The sequence below is a fragment of the Fukomys damarensis genome, unplaced genomic scaffold (assembly GCF_012274545.1).
Source record: "Fukomys damarensis isolate Sample0158 unplaced genomic scaffold, DMR_v1.0_HiC HiC_scaffold_7, whole genome shotgun sequence".
NCBI lineage: Eukaryota > Metazoa > Chordata > Mammalia > Rodentia > Bathyergidae > Fukomys > Fukomys damarensis.
This window is the reverse complement of record NW_022900919.1, coordinates 28235404-28249059: the sequence shown is the minus strand read 5'-3', so window position 1 is coordinate 28249059 and position 13656 is coordinate 28235404. Positions and strand designations below refer to the sequence as shown.

The following is a 13656-nucleotide window of genomic DNA, read 5'->3' as shown; positions in this document are numbered from 1 at the left end:
AGATCCCAGTTGTTGATTCTTTCTGCTAGTTCCCGTGCTACTGAGGATTTGTTCATAAAGTCTTTTCCTATACCAATGTCTTCCAGAGTTCTGCCTAACTTACCTTCCAGCAAGTTTAATGTTTCTGTTTTAATATTTAGATCTTTAATCCATTTGGATTTTAATTTAGTGCATGGCGAAAGATAAGGATCTAATTTTAATCTGTGGCAGGTTGATATCCAGTTTTTCCAACACCATTTATTAAAGAGGCTATCTTTCCTCCACTGAGGATGGTGATGGAGCTCATCTTATCAAAACCCTGCTGGAGTTCACGCAAGAAGTCAACCTACAGGGCTTTGGGAATGGTTCTATGCATGTGTAGGGGGCTTTTCTCAAGCCTACTGTCCCAGCCAGTTTTAGCCATGCCCTGTCTTCCTGCCTCAGTGGTACTTGAAGATACTTACTGAGCATTTACTGAGTAGCCTGAAGTAAAACAATGCATTCCATGCATTCTTTTTCTTGTCTTTAGAACTAGCCTTTGAATGGGGTCATAGTCTCTGCTGGTAGGTAGGTTATAACTGTTTTTATCATCACCCTGTTTTATACAGGGGGATCTCCAGTTAAGGAATTTATCTGAGATTCATCTAGGACTCAAGCTGAAATGTGTTTCAGCCAGGCCTGGGGTAATGTCTCAATAACTTGTCAATAATCTTCTGGATAACCAGAAAGGCAGGGAGGATATTCCAGGCCAGAAATCTCACTTGGGCCTAGACTTGAAGGAGGGGATGTGTGTGGCACCTTCATGGAGTGTAGGAGGGGGTGGTGGGGAAGGCAGAGACCAAGTGTGAAGCCTGTCACAGGAGTAGAGACAGGAATTGTTATGAAAACAACACATCCTCTGAGGCAAGCTAGAGGAAGTTGTCTGTGTGGCTGTTCATGGTCTTTTAAAAAGGCGTACAAACTCTAAATGGTGGATTCTTGTGTTGTAGATGGAGATAAGAGGTCTGGACTTCTGAACATCTACCAGGAAAGATGAGATGAGCAAGACCTTCAGAATGCTGCAGAGGTTGGGGCTGAACTGAAGCAGGAGAGAAGAGATGCTGGTCTGAGGGGTAGGTGACCATGACATTAGAAAGCCCAGCATGTGGCAGCCTGTTCATGGTAGTGACGGGGGACAGTGTATGCACAGCTTTGCTGCATTGCTGTGGAAGGTGTTTCCAGGTATTTCCAGGGTTTTGCTCATGATGCAGTAGTAGCAGGCCCACCCTGGGACCAGGATGCACTAGGGACTCTGAGAGCATCAAGTAGAACCAGTCACGTATGGCATCAGGACCTTCATGGTGTTGTGGTTTACAGAAGTCCTCCCAAAGCCTTATGCTGTCATAGGCTGAACTTTGGAAAGATGATTGCATTATGGGGCTTATAAATGACTTGCTGTTAGCGGCTGGAGTCTGGTTGGAAGAGTTAGGTCACTGGGCGTGTAACCCAGAAAGATTTGCCTCCCTTTCCGGCTCCTCCGTTCACTCTCTGCTTCCTGTTCACCATGCTGTGAGCATCTTTCCACCACTGAGCCCTTCTTCTGTATCATCCTGTCTTGCAGCCAGCTAACTATGGCCCAAAATGTAAGCCATAGCAACCCTTCCTCCCATCAGTTATGGCTGAGGGATATTTTGTATCAGCAATGAGAAAAGTAAGACACGTGGATTAATTCACTGAGTTCTCACACTCATAGTGTGAAGTAGACACTGCTGTTGTCCCACCCTAGAGATGGTGCCACCAGGGAGCACAAAGAGCCCATCAACTACTGAGAAAGGACATAGCCTTCCTTCTCCAACAGTAACTGGTCCATTCTACTTTCTCCTCTCAGATGTCTCCCCCTACTTTGTCCCTGTTCCCTCTTCTCATCAATTTTTTAATAGAATTATAAATTTCCCCTTGAAAAGAAATTGGCATCAAAGAGGTATCAATCCAAATCACAGTGGCCAATGATATTCTACAAAAATGACCACCCTGGTTTTCCAGCTGTCCCAGAGCCCTGCTGTGCCCCGTGCAGTGAGGAGGTCTGCTTTTCCTTCTCTTGAATCTGGGCAGACCTGTGGGACTGCCTTGACAGAGAGGATGGCAGAAGTGAGACTGAGTGACTTCCAAGACTAGATCAGCAAAAGTGACATGGCATTGTCTTGGGCTATGTGGCCCTGAGACACAGCCACCAGGCTCTTTAGGGAGGCCATGTGGGGGTGGTCCAGCTGCTGCCCACTGGTGTGTGAGTAAAACTTCAGGAGCCCAGTGCCAGCACCCAGCCTTGTAAGATGTCCCTCAATGCAAGCTGAGCTGAGACCAACTGTCCCAGTGATCCATTTCTGCAAAAGGAACATAAACACTGTCATTTTGGGCTGCTCCTTCAAACCCACAGCAATGAGCACCACTTAAGGAAGACATCATTGCACTCATTTATGAATAAGAAAACAAAGGTGAGTGATTCACAGCTACACAGCTGGTGAGTTGGTGCCAGGATCTAACCCCAGGGCTGCCTGATGTCAGGTTTGTGAGCCTTATCACTTTTCCAACCACATGTTCCTACTGGGCGGGGAGCAGGGGCCCCAGCTATCTCCAGGACACAATGATTCTCCAAGAGCAAACTGTTTTGGAGGACAAGAGAAAAAGAGTTTACAGAACCAGCTTTGCATAATATGTTATTACTGTTTCTTGAATGTGGGCCTTTGTTAAATGTTTCCCATCCTGGCCTGAACACAGAGTCTTCTGGAGAAGTAAGTCATTTGGATCACCCCCGCCAAGCTTAGATCCTGTGGTCTCGGCTTCTGTTAAGAATATGCTTCTTTCTTGCGCGTAAAGGTTTTCATATGACTCTCTGGCCAGTGTTTTCATCCCTTTCTTGACCTTGTGAAGGTCAGGGATTGGTCTGTCTCTCATATGCCTCCTCTCATTTCTTCTGGCAAAGACCTTGAGCTGTGGTAGGGCAGTGACAAGTATTGGTTAAATACGTACCAAAGAGCACTAAATCCACATTTGCTTGACAGTGATGATGATAGACTGACTAAGTACGTAGTTCTAGGTACAGTCCTAAAGTCCTAGTGTTTAGAGTTTGTCATTTGAGACTCTTAAAAGTAAATTTAGGCACAATGAAATTTTAGAGTTATATGAGAAATCAATGATTCACGAATTACACAGCTCTAAAGCAGAAGCGGTGCTAGAGTTCCACCAAAAGAGAGAAAGGTGAGTTATATAGGATGGACACAAAAATAAAGCAAAGAAAATATTTGGTCATAGTCATACCATTGCTTTATTCAGTTTATCGCATTAGGAATATGTGCTCAAGTTAATTTCCACATATTTTAGCAAATCAAGACATACTTATGTGTCTTATGCAGCCTATCTCATTGTCTGCTGGGGGATTCTGTAGACCTGGCCCCCATTTTAATTCACTTTGACAAAGCCAGAGATTTCTTTCTCATATCCTCTGTCTTTCTTGTTCCAAAAAACATCTTTGTGTTTGACTGTATGAATAAATAACGTCTGCTAAATGCAGCTGTAAACCAAACAATAAGAGAAACTGCTGTGTGGCCTGGGACACTATATTTCATTGGGTTATTATCCAATTGGGGACTATTTTCAAGGTGAAAAAGTTCAGATATACATCATTGGAGGACTGGCTTTCGTATGTACGATGATTTTCCCTGTGAAAAGTCTTGTTGAGGCTTAGACCTACAGTGTAACATTGAGTGGTATTGGGGCCTTTAAGAGGTGTCTGGTTGTTAGAACAGGGCCTTTGTGAATGGATTCCTGCTTTCCTCAGTTCTTGCTCTCCAGGGACTGGATTGGTCACCACAGGAGTGGGTGGTTATGAATGGAGTCTGCAGGTTCCCCTTCCCTCCCACACACACCTGCTTGCCTTTCCACCATGAGGCTCTCAGCCAAGCTGAGTAAATGCTGGTGCTGTGCACTTGGACTTCCAGAACCATGAGGCAAAATAAACCTTACTTTACAAATTAGGTTAATTTCAGGTTTCCTGTTATAACAAATGGAAATAGCTGGGAGTTGTGGAAATACAAAACATGTAGCTTTCAGTCAGCCTTTGCTCATAGGAGCTGTGGCATGTCTACCTTGACTTTAGTGGTGTGTGTGCATATTTTCACGGCTACTTGAGAACTGTCATTAAACCTATCTACACTGTCTGGAACATCCCGTGATCAACCCTATACCCAGGAGCTGTAGAGATCCAGTGTTAAAGGAGGTAGCAGCCAGACAGATAGATAAATTCATGTAAAATGTTAGGCAAGTTTCATTCTTTAATTGTATTTTTTATTGCCTCATCTGTTAGTTTGCTTTGTCATCTTATAAACTACCCAAGATATGAGCACAGATTGAGTATTCCTTTTCTGAAATGTTTAGGATCAGAAGGGTTGCAGACTTTGGATTTTGGAATATTTGTACAAACTTTAACCACTGACCATCCCTAGTATGAAAATCTGAACTGTGAAATGTTCCAAAAAGTTTTGGGTCTTCATGTTAGGGATGCTCAACCTGTAGCATAAACTAACAGCCATTGATTTAGTTCCTGCTGATTCCTGACAGTTAGTGGTTTGGTCTGGACTCAATTGGTCTAGTGGAGCTGGCTGAGGTGCCTTTGGCTTCCTCAGTCTCTGCCAGCCTAGCTGGGCACTGATAAGAGGATAGGTTCAGAGGCTGACCTCTGTCCTCCATGTCTTCTCCTCCAACAGGCCAGTCTGAGCTCGTCCATGTAAACAGAAGACTCCAGGAGGGGGAACATGCAGGATTCTGGAGGCTTGGCCTTAAAAATGCCGTGCTATATTGGCCAAAGCCATGTTCAAGAGATGAAATGCAGACTCCAGCCTTTGATAGAGAAGCTGCTATACAACTTTGGAAGGGGTAGGGAGACAAGAAGGGAGGAGGTGGCCATCTTTACAAACTGCAGTGCTGTGTAAAATGCAGACATTTTACTGGGGGAATGAACAACATCACAAAAGAGAGGATGGAAAGGAAACCATCTGCCTGATTGACAACATCTGGGACTGGGAAGCGATGCAGAATAGACAGTCATGCATGATCTCTCTCTCTCCAGCTCCCTGAGTCTGTGCCCCTGGGGGCGGGGTGAGGTTGAGACCAGACTACAGTGCAGAAGGCTGACTGTCAGTGATAGAAAGTTTCCTGTCCTTGTCTCCTGGGGGTGGCAAGCACTGAGGATGTGGCCAGCAGATTGGAGGTAAAGAGTAAGCAGCCACTTCTGGTGGAAAGAGGCCTCTGGGATGACAGTGCTGGAGTTGCATAGTTCTACCTCTGCAGCCCTACACCCCTCATGGCTCCTCATCTGACCAGTTTGGAGGGAAGTGGGGGGTCACCAAAGACGAGAGAGGAAGGGTCGAGCAGCCTGTCTCCGGTGTCACTCTTCCCATGTGAGATTTAAGGAAGGCTTCAACTTACACATGCTCGGCCTTTTCCCACCATGCTGCCTCTACTGTCATGTTCACCCATAGTAGTCCCGTAAGGGTGGATTATGTTGGCCCTCTGTCTCTGGGGTCCAGATCCACAGATGCAACCAGGGGTGGATCAAAAATACTAAAAGAAATACATCTTTACCGAGCAAGTGCACATTCTGTGGCCACAGGCCGGGCAGAAGGGGCTGCCCAGGGATAGTCAGAGCTCCTGGCACCTCTCCCCACCATTGTCCATTGGTGCAGTTTGGACGAGCACTCTGGGTTGGGAAGGAGTGCTATTTAAAGCCAGCTGGGTGCTCATCTCCTGCTCCCCTGGCTTAGCCATGAGACACCCCCACCAAAAGCTAGGTTTGCTGTACCCCAAGGATTGCCCTGGCACTGACCAGAAAAGGCCCTGGGTCCTCTGCCCAACAGAGCAGAGTCCTCAGCCAAACTTCACCTGGGCACAGTCCTCTGAGTCCATGGTACCTCTTGTGCCTCGGCCCTCACAGCCAAGAGCTAACCCTGACCTGCATTTCCCTGTACACCCTCTTACTTCTCTGGTTCTTAGGTTATCTTCTCAGGCTTCTCACCTCTGTGCAGTAGAATTTCCCTTACTAAATAAAATTGGCAGAGAGAATGGTTCTCTCTGCTCATGGTTTAGTGAAAGGCAACCGCTGCTGTGCTGATTTCTAAGTGGTTTCTTGAAGATAGGTTTTATTCTTTGTTTCTCCATTGTCCTTTTTCTTATTTTCCTCAGTCCTGGCCCATTCTTTCCAACACTAGTGGGTGCAGCTTGGAAGCCCAGTTGTAGTAGGGATAAGTTAGTCTTGCTTGAAAATAAACAGCATGGATGGACAGGAAGCTGTGAGTCAGGTCCACTTTTAAACACATCACCCGTTCTGACCTCAGGAGAGGTAGGTAGGCCATGCTTCTGTCTCCATTTTACAGGCAAGGAAAAAAAGAGTCATGGCAAGATGTCATCTGTGTGTCACCACATCTGCCACCTCTGAGTGCTCCAGTGAGTGTTAGTCATTATTTGTAAAAATGAGGCTGTGTCTTAGTTTGGGTCAGGAATTGAGGGGGCAAGCATTATATGGGCATTGATTCCGAGAGGCAGAAATGAGGGCATGGAGCATGGAGTCAGGAGGGGATGCAGACCACACAAAGTGTGCCTCAGTTTCTCTGGGGTTCTGCGACAGACCTTATGGCACACTTATAGGAATTGTCCCACTGAGGGTCATGGTAGTTGGGGTGTTTTCTGGAAAGAAGGAAACAGAGCATGAGTCTGGTGCCTTTGACCATTCGGCCATCCTGACAACTTCTTGGGAGAATGTATGGAGACCGTTTTACTGCAATTGTGAATATCATGGTTATATCCTGTATGTTGCCCCACTTGTCTAGGGATGGAATGAGGGAAAACCCATTCTGCACTATTTCTCTGGTTTCTTATTCTCCCTCATTGCCTACTGCATCAATTCTTTCGTGGGTGGCTACCCCAAACTCAGTAGAAAGCTAATCATAAGCATCTCTCTAACTCCTGCAGCTGAAGGCTGCAGCTGAAGCCCAGGATGGGCTTACTGGGCAGATTTTGATCAGGTAACTCACACCTCCAGGTTTGGCTAAGCAGGCCAGACTTGGCTGGCCAACTGCTTCCTGCCTGGATCCAGCAGGGTTGGGTCTCAGCTGATGGTATATAAAGGCCCTTAACCTAACCACACCCCAGTGGCAGGCTGGTGGCAGTAGCTGCTCTGTCCTGCCATTGTCAAGGAGAACTACAAGCAGAATGCAAGAAAGGTTACAGTGCAGGCTCCAGCTGACATGCAGACCTCTCTGTATTCTGTGGGCCAAAGCATGTCATAGGTCAAACCTAAGTCAAGAGGCAGAAAAGATATTCTGCCTCCTCTGGAAGTCTTGCCATTGCCTTAGCTTCAGACCAATAAGACAAACTGCCATGCTTCCACTGCCTTCTGCCAACATGGGCAACTGTACTGTGATATTTAAGAGCCTTTACCAATGCCGGCTTTAATAATCATTGTGGGCAAAATCCCACAATGAAGTGAATTACAAGCTACAATTCTTAGCTTCCAAAACTTCTCTGCTATCTCAGACCTCAGTGGGGAACAATGGCCTTGTCTTGTTGGGTGGCTTTGTCCATCTGAGAATCAGGAAGTGCTCCCCTCACAGTGACAACCTGTCCCTGCCCAGCAGCTGCCTAAGATGGTGTGGCTTGACATCAGCACAGCCCGGTGTCTCTGGCTTGTCAGAACCAAGTAAGAGCAGCAAGCAGAATGAGCTGTCAGTTATGTGCATATGTATGTTTTCCTGCCTCTCGGGGAAGGCTTTAAATTCTGTACAGACATCATTTCCCCACTGCCTGAGATACCTTGGCTCTGTCATCTGGCATGAGCACAGTTTAGCTGAAAGGAGAAGAGGCGACACATTCATGTTGCTTGGAATTTGGGCCATAAATTTACATGACTTTTTCTAAGTATGTATGGAAAAGAGTTGCTGTGTTGTGCTTTTTGGGAGTCCTAAGTCGTAAAGCATATGCTGACGATGGCATGGTGGCTGTATTCCTGGCTCTGACTGAGGAGCCTAATCCCTGCACGATTAGATGTCTTTCCCAACACTCAGGCTTATTTATGCTCTGCCCATGCATCGGCCAAGCAAAAAAGCAAACCAACACATATCTGGATGCCAGCTCCTTCATTGTGACACCTTATCAGGCCTGATAGAGCCTTTCATTAAAGTATCAAGGAAACTGTGTTCCTAAGTATTTAACATTAACCTCCATTAATAATACTTAACAGTATTAAGTGGTACAATGCCTGTGTACACAGTGACTTGTTTCTGTCTGTGCAAGTGCACAAGGATTGAGTGGAAATTATCAAATTAATGAGGGTCACTTCTTGGTGGTGTTTTATTTTGGGGAGCTGAGACTCCCAGGGGTGTGGGGAGCCCTGCTGTGTGCTGTGCCACTAGGCTGGGATGCCCTGTAGGGTGTGCATGTTAAGCATGTTTTCAACTTGGGACATTTTCAACTTATGAGAAGTTTATGGGGATGTAACGCCATCGTGCATCAGGGGGCATCTGCAGTGCAAATGGCCAGGTTCCCACTGTGGTCATGGAACTCAGTCCTGAAGGGACATCTGAGAGATGACAAATGACCCCACCTACAGCTGGTCCATGAAGGAATGAGGGATCTGGGGACTGTGTCCTTCACAAGTGAGGAATAGGACTGAGATACCCTGGCACTTCTGGCCCTCCCATGAGCGATCCAAGTATACACCTGTCCCAGAGTCTTCAGGAAGAGTCACAGGGACCTGGGTGGGAAACCCTTGTCCTGACCGGGAATGCTGGGTGGGGGGCACCATTAGCATCCGCTGCAGTGCTTGGGAAAAGTTCTGCCCTGGAAGGAAGCTGGGAAGGGTGAGAGGCTTGTAAAACTGAGCTTAGCATAGCAAACTGAATGCTCCAGCTAGTATGTAACTACCAAAAACAGACCAAGAGCTCTGGTGAAACTTGGCAAGTTAAAAGTAAGGAGCTAAAAAACAAAAAAGCATACATAGTACATAGCAGTGCTTAGAATATGTTCCCATTTTTTTAAAATGGCTGCCAGTATAATCTGCAAATCAGAAATTCACTCATTTTAAGTGTACATGTGTGAGTGTTTTAGTAAATTTATACGTTTTCTAGAAATGCTATATAAATGGAAACAGCAACACCTGGTTTTCTGTGTCAGACTACTTTCAGTGGAAATGTTATTAAAATAACGACACATCGACAGCTTGTTCCTTTTTACTGCTCAGTAGTACTTCATGGTATGAATATGTGCTATTTAGCTTCACCATTCTGTACTTGATACACATTGGGGTTACTTTTAGTGTTATTATTATGAATAATGCTCCTGTCAACATCCACGTACAAGTGAACTTTGAGTGAAATTTCTCGATGCTATAGTATTTGGTTATTGCTTCATGAAAAGAACTTTCTTTCATTGCTGCCCAGCTCTCTCCTGAAGGGGATATATGGCTTTGCGTTCCCGCACGTGTAAGAGCCGTACATCTTCTCTGCATCTTTGCCAGCAGTGGGCATTGTCAGCCTCTCGCTTCAGCCACTCCGACACATGCACAGTGGTGTCTTGTGCTGTGAACCTTTCCCAGTGCTTCCTGATGTCCAGCATCTTTTCATATGCTTGTCATCTGCATGCCGTCTGCGTGCAATGTCTGTTCATATATTTTGCTCATTTTGTGTTGAGATGTTTTTCTGACTGGTGAGAGTTCTGGTGCATTGCAATTTTTTTTTCTGTAAGCTCAGAATTATTTCCAAATAAAAGTTTTAAAGTGAGGCTAGCACCCACCCTGTCTCCATCAGAATGGCACACAGGAATGGTTTTGCAATGTAGTTATTCTCAATAAAAGAAGCAAGAGGAAGGGCAAGATCGGTCAGATTTTAAGTCCTTTGCCAGAACTAGTCACTGTCTGGCATGCACACAGTGGCACTTTATTAAATAAAAACGCACTTCCTTGACTACTTTTTTTCTGCATATGGGAAATGGGTGGTTAAAAATGTCAAGATGTTGGATGACATCAAAGTGCTCGTCATTATCTTCCTTCCTTCAGTTCCTGAAGAGGTTGCTGGCTTCCTTACCCTCGCCCTTTGGGTAGGATCACGAACCTCCAGCTGTGTCCACCTGGAGCTGTGGGTGGAGGGTGGCACAGGAAACAGGCACACGTGTGGCCCAGTCTACTCCACGCTGACGTGGCCTCCTGCACATCAGCCCTGTTGCCCCGGGTTCCCTCTTTCACTTGCCACCAACCCACTAGATCTCTGCTACTTCTTATAGACCGAAAGTGAGCCAGACACTTGCCTAACAAACTTAGCTGATTTACTGAGTTTAAACTGGAAATAATTCACTAATCAACCAGTAGCATAAAAATTAAAGAACAGCAAATTGGGAAAGAAGGATGACCAGTCCATTTGCCATCTCCTACTTTGGGGCTTTAAAATTACTGACTGGCTTTCAATTTTTCAAATCTTTAGTAAGCGCCAATATTTATTCTTTCTTCCTTCATTTATTAAATCCTTAAGGACACTTGGGATGTATCAGACACTACCTGCAGCTGGCAGGATTTGGCAGTCAATGGCAGAAATTCCGGAAGGAAATACCCAGAAGGTTCGCAAAGAGACTTATAGGACTGTTTTAATTGTATGTCTTCTAATTTTCTGTAACAAGCTTGTATTCCTTTAGTGATAAAAATGTTATTCTCAATTTATGAAAAACATTAGATTTGAATATGCACATGATTAGTTGTATCACCTACTGTATTATAATGTAACCAAAAGTTTTGAAAAAAATTGAGCTGAAAAATACTATAAATTTTTATTGTGTGGGATATGGCTTAAATATGTTTAGCAATTTTGATATTTGTAAACAGAAGACAAAAATAGACATGACTATAAAAAATGCCTTCCACATGGGTCATTTGAAATGATGAGTAATCTCTTCATGTCTTATGAAAAATGTGCTAAATAGGTCAGGATAGAAAAACAGTTTCATTAAATACCGGATACAGAGACCAAATATTTGAGTCCAAAATGCTATTTCTGATGTTTTTGTTTTTATTGGCAAATAGAGTGCAAATATGTGTTTGAGAAATCATACAATAAAATACAAAATGAAGATTTCAGTGATTTGGTTAACTTGTCCCAAGGAGATTGCCACACTTGGAAACAAAAAAAATCAGATAAAATTAAATCACTTTAGCCAGGTGTGGTGGTACACACTGAAATCCTTGTACTCTGGGAGGCTGAGTCAGGAAAATCCAAACAAAGTTCAAGCCTAGCCTGATCAACTTAACCACCCTGACTGACCTGACCTTCCCCAGAAGGGGAACATCAACCCTTGTTACAACAATGGCCACATACAAAAACTGGCATGGCCCCACAGCCTCCGCCCTGACATTGCTCCCTTCCACCCCTGTGTTAGAGTTGCGCATCGCTCCGGATCTGTCCCGACTGTAATGTTGGCCTGCCCATCTCTGGTGCCGGGATGAACTGTGTCCTGTCCCACTGTCACCTGCAGATTGTGTCTCATTAAGTTCCTTATCTCAACACGGACAAACTCAAGATCTGTGTCCACGTGGATCGCTTTTGAGCTCTGACCGTCAGTCTGAGCTCCATGGCTTCCTGTGCCATTTCTGGCAGTTTCCAGATGTTTGATCCCAGGAACTTGGAGGTTCGATTTTTGTTTGTTTGCTTGCTTTTTTCACTTTCTTGTTGATTTGATTCTAGTTTTACTCCCCTATCGGTGGTTCCTAGATAATTCGTTATTGAAAAATTGGGTTGTGCTAGTTGAGAGAAAGGCATAATAAAACATGATCAATTCAGAAGGATGAAGTAATTTAAGCAAAATTTAAAATTGTGATACATTTTAGTGAAAGTCTAAGACTGCATATGAAAACCTATTTGCGATTGGGGAAAAATATTATCTTAGTGCCCTTTTCTTGTAACAGATACCAGCTTCACTAAAAGCCACTCGCTTTTTCTTGTGGTACTGCATTTGGCATTACACCAGTTCAGTTTTGCCATTGGGCTTCATTTTGAAAAGTTGTGCTGCTTTTTCGCTTTGGACTTTCAAAAAGCAGAAGTTACATTGACATATTAAATTTTCAGTTACATTTTCCCCCTTCAATATTTCCTTTTAGCGAAAGTGAATCACAGTTTTGTTTCCCACTCCGCTCATGTGACTCGTTGCTGTTCGCTTCCCGTGGAGCACACTATGCCTGAGTCCCCACTCTGGGTGGGGAGATAGGTCGGTCATGGCTGAGCAAGGTGCTCAGCATCTGTACCATAGCTGCTGCTCAGAGCATGATAAAGTGGTGTTAGTGTCTTCCTGTGGAGATGTCATAAAGCCTTGGTGGGTTTGTAACAAGGTCACAGAGGATTCGTCTTTATTCTGCAACATGCACGCACATTTGGTGTTGAAAAAGACACTTTTCCCATTTGGTTAAGAAGCATCCTTAGGGTTGTGGTTATGGTAAGGGTTAGGGTTAAGCAAGGCATCTTGCTGCCTTCAGAAAACAGCCACGAGATGATCAAAGGCCCTGACCTGTGGCAGGTGCACAGTACTTGGGGCTGAGTTGAGTCTTACCATAAAGGTGTAGATTTGAAAAACGTGGAATAAATGTATTGATCTCAAACTTACTTTTTTCTAACTTACTTGGGTCTCATTTCAGAAAGTTTCAAGCCAAAGGATGTTTCTTCGTAGACTAGAATTACATACATTCCTACAGTCATATTTTAATCATGCTCATCTATTCCTGATAGGTTTACTCTTGCATTTAACGTTGCCTATGGACAGCTTGTGACCACCAATCCCCAAAACATAGACACAGCCCCTCCTTCATTTGATATCCCCTGACCTCTGCAATAAAGACAACTCTAATTTTCTATTCACAGTAAAACCTCTACAAGTACAGAGCAGTTGAAGCAGTTCAAGAGCAGGGACAAATATTTTAACCAGTTAGACGGTAGAAGATGTGAGAAGGTGAAATTATGGTTTGAGCCCTCGGTGGTAGCATTGGAAAACTATTCTTATCTTTCTAGGCCTCAGATTTTTTTCAGCATGGAGAGTAAGAGGTGAAAATGCAAACAGAAAACAGTGTACCTGCTAATGGCTGAACAGGGCTGTCCTGCAGGCAGAACAGGTTCACACAAACAAAAAGCTAATCACATCTTAGGTAAACATAGAGGAAGTATTACATCTTAGCCTTGCAATCACAAGGATCACTGGCTCCATGCTGTTAGGATGACAGAGCTCAGGGCGTTTCTGCCCCTACCTGCCCTGTGGATCAGCTGGTACCTTAGGGTGACACAGAGTCTAGTAAAGGCTGCACTCCATGTCTGCACTCATTGCTGATAGCACTCGAAGATGTGTGACTTACAACAGCTCAAGAAGACCACACGTGCTGGTGGGGTCATGAAGAACTAGCCATCCCGAATGGTGACTAGGAACTGTCTGGGTGTAGAAACTCATTTGCTACAAAGAGAAGCCCAAGCCTGAGGTTGTTTCCCTAGATTTGACTCAGTGCTACTTATTTGTGAACCACAGTGCCAATGGGTTAATGCACAGCCTGGTGAAGAGACTATAGTTTATAGGCAAAAAAACAAAACAAAACAAAAAAAACTGCATGATTTTGTCAAAAGGTGTCTTTTTTTT

At 44.5% G+C, this 13656-nt stretch overlaps 1 protein-coding gene across 5 annotated transcripts in view; it reads left to right on the top strand.

Moving 5' to 3' along the window:
- The window catches only part of Rin2 (Ras and Rab interactor 2), a 207247-nt gene that overhangs the window by 32991 nt on the left and 160600 nt on the right, over positions 1-13656 (top strand). For 4 of the 5 annotated variants that reach the window (XM_010634171.3, XM_010634176.3, XM_010634174.3 and 1 more), the window contains exon 2: positions 969-1091. The exons of the other annotated variant lie outside the window; for it this stretch is intronic. The gene's annotated coding sequence lies outside the window, so the exon portion shown is untranslated. The remainder of the gene's footprint in view (positions 1-968; positions 1092-13656) is intronic. 5 annotated transcript variants of the gene reach the window in all.